Source organism: Pistacia vera, unplaced genomic scaffold (assembly GCF_008641045.1).
Source record: "Pistacia vera cultivar Batoury unplaced genomic scaffold, PisVer_v2 Contig285, whole genome shotgun sequence".
NCBI classification, from domain to species: domain Eukaryota; kingdom Viridiplantae; phylum Streptophyta; class Magnoliopsida; order Sapindales; family Anacardiaceae; genus Pistacia; species Pistacia vera.
The window spans coordinates 200,306-204,014 of record NW_022196096.1 but is presented as its reverse complement, the minus strand read 5'-3'; positions in this window follow the sequence as shown (position 1 = coordinate 204,014).

Below are 3,709 nucleotides of genomic sequence, written 5' to 3'. Positions count from 1 at the left end.
AAGAGTTGCTATTCTCAACATTCTCTACTCTTTCTCACTCAGACTATTACTTATAGTATAGCTTGTACTCAAAATTCTCTACTCTTAAGCTAGTACTCGTACGGTAGCTCATACTCAACATTCTCTATTCTTTCTCAAGCTACTTATCAATGCACAATTAATGCATATGGATGGTTCATACTCATTAATGCACTTATGAAATGCCAAATGCAATATTGCATCAAAACAGTCATTCTGCGCAGGTCACACTCAAGAAGGCATAACTTGAGTTATACACATAGGATTTCTACGGTTTTTGTCTCGTTTTAAAGCTTAGAGACAGGGCTACAAATTTTATGTTTTGGTCTCAACCTAGTTCAATCCGTACAATGCCCAAATATCACTAGGAAAGTCACAGCTGTGACAGGGCAGATTTCACTTAGGCATTTCATCAAACAACTCATGTGCATACCAAAGCTCTACTTATCTATAACTCTTCTCTTTAACCATCCAAAATGGGAGGAAAGCTCCCTTATATAGTCATAATTCCTGCCAAGGAAAACACTTCCCAAAAATATTCATACACAACTCCTCCAACTTCAACTCAATTTCACTCTCTCATCACACATCAAAAACACTTCTCATAAAGGAAATATCCAATAAACATAACATAAATACTGTTCTTAACTCAATTCCTCAACAAATAGGCATACATCTCTACTCAATTTCTCAACAAGCAAATATATACATGCATAAATAAATCTCTACTTAAGAATTTCTTAAACTTTAGCTTGAGTTGGATTTACTTACCTCATACTTGAGTAGTCTCCACTAAAGCTCTCTACTCTTGTTGGATCATAACTTTCCATTATTTCCTAAGCATACACTTAGTAAGAACTTAACCCTTACATAAATAAAACTCATCTCTAGAGTAGGGATTCTTACCTCTTCCTGCTCAGAATCACTTCTTTGTCAAATTCCAACTCAAAACTCTCAAAAATCCCTTGGAAGATTGAGTGAGGAAATTGAGAGGAAATGAGAGATGAAGAGGCGGTGGAAATGGGTGAAAATGAATGGGTTAAGAGAATTCAACCCTTATTAGCTCATATAATATACACTCTTTCCCATTTTGCCCGTACTCTTTGTTGAAATTTCCACCTTTATCCTTTAATTCTTTACAAACTCACCCCCATTTTACACTATTCTCCATGAAATTTCCTTGCATTTTACTCCCCACTTTTCCTGCTAATTAGGGGTAGAATGGTCATTTTACCCCTATGGAGAATTCTCTAGAAACCTCAAGAACTTTTTTGCCATCTTGTTGCCGCGGCGAAGAACTTTCTGTCACCCCGGCGAAACATTCCAGAATCGACACCGCCAACACAGAACTAACGTCGCCGCGGCAAAGCTTCTTCCTCGCCCTGGCGAAGGCTGCAACTCCAAAATCTGTCAAGTCTTGATCAAGTCCATGGTAAACACTCAACCAAACCCAAAACATAAACTCAACCAAGGGCCAACCAAACATCATGAACAATATGCAAACTCATTTAGGGGCAATTCAGTAATCTTTTAGGCCATACCATAAACAATGGCTATGTATCTCAAGTGGGGTGTTACAAGGTAAGATGAAACGGATGGAACGACGTCAAGGTTGGCTAGCAGAGCATACCAGGATGATGTATAATTTACAATAGAGTTGCTGCACCAAGCTCGACATTGAAAATTCAAACTTCCAATGGGAAGACTGGGAATCAGAGGAATGGATGGGCTCTGACACAGAAGATGATGACACCGAAAGAGAGGAGGATGCCGAAGAATGAAACTTGAGCACCTATTTTGTAGTTTATTTTTCTTTGTTTTAGCTGTCATTGTCTTTTATTTTGAACATTGAACTAATTTTCTTTTTTGTTTTAGATTGTTTAGTTTTTGTTTGAACTTCCTAGTAGGTGTAAGGGCGAGATGAGGATTGTAATATTTTCATATTAGTCAGTGAAATTTTCTAACACAGTGGATATCACAGAATTTCAATTGTTTTACAGATTATGGTGATGAGAAAGCCAAGGAACAGGTGTGCATGCTGTTGAGCAAAACTCTGACTTCATGAATTAATCAGGGAACTATCTCGTACCTTTGTAAATTCTATTTTTCTATTCCTAAATTGTGCATAATGTGACATTGGGGACAATGTCATCTTTACTTTGGGGTAGGAAAAATTTGAACAATTTTTTATTTGTGTTTAGTTGTTTTCATGTTTTGTTGTGTATTGCAATGATGAATTACATAAGTCTATGATGAGAATAGGATTGTTGGGATTTTATTGTTGAAAAATGTTAAGCATTACTTCAAATTTATGTTGGTTGACTGAATTTTGCTTGAGATTTGTTGAGTGGTTCAACCACCATTTTCATTATTTCAGCATGCTTAGATTCATTTTATGTGGTTAGGTGAAGTCTTGATAATGTGGGTGGACTCTAGAACCTAGTTGAGAAGTGCTTGAGGTGAAATTCTAGGAATAAACATTATTGAGGAAGTGATTTAGGCAGTTTTTTGGAACGTTTGAACCTTTCTAGCCGACCATGAATTTTATCCCTATTTACCCATTTAAGCCTTATAAAATCATCATTGTCTTATTTTCTTATGAAACCAATAATGCCCAAACCTTTCACCCTAAACACGTCTGCAACCTTTAAGAGAATTCTAACCTAATGCAAACACAAAGAGCTTGGAGGGTCGTGTGAATGAACTAAAAGAATAGTTTGGGGGTTGTGAGAAGGGCGAGAAGAATAAGAGGGGTAATTAACCTCAAATTGATTATTGTTGTTTTTTATTAAAAAAAAAAATTGAGAATTGCATTGCAGTAGCAAAAATACGAAGTGCACATGCTTGAGGATTATAAAATGATTGACATCTTAAGTGATGGTTGAGGAAGAAAGTGGAAGTTGGTTTAAGTCTTGGTGTTTGCTTAAAGAAAACCGAGTTCTCTTGCTAAGTTTATCCTTTACTTTTCTTTGATGCCCACTAACCGAGTTTAACGTTATAAGCCTATAAGGACCTTTTGATCTTTAGTGATGTCTAATCCTCATTAGTGGAGAGTAGTTTGATACTTAGGCTTATGGAGTCTGCCGCCATTTGATAAACTTTGCATTTCTACATAAAATAATCCGGGAAGTCGGAATGTGGACTGAAGTGGGGATCACCTGCTCAGGGGACCAATTGAGAAAGATAGTCGATGCAACTTATAACTTCTTGGAGTGTTGAGCATTTTCCAGTAATAATTTTTCAACAATTATTGAGATTTGTATAAATTCTAGGCAATTCTTATGTTGAGTTTGAGTCTAATTTTTGTCTTATCATTTTCAGTTTTGTTGTTTTGTATTTTTGGTTTCTTGTTGTTTTTCTTTCTTTGTGTTTTGTACCTGATTCTTAGGGATGAGCATGTCTTTAGTTTGGGGGTATTTGATAATCCTAAGATTATACTGTTTTATTTAGGCTTTTTGGCCGGATTTTAGATACTTCTTACGTCGTTTATGCCTGAATTGCTACTTAATTCTACATATTTTCTATTTCAGGCCAAAACATGCATTTTTAGAAAATAATGAGCGAATTGGAGTTTCTTGACCCAGAAGCAAGCGAATCTCAGAATTTGGGAAAGTTTTGAAGCAGAGTGAAACACTATGAAGCTTGTTCCCATGGGAAAGCATCGAAGATCGAATATTCAAGCAAGGAAGCA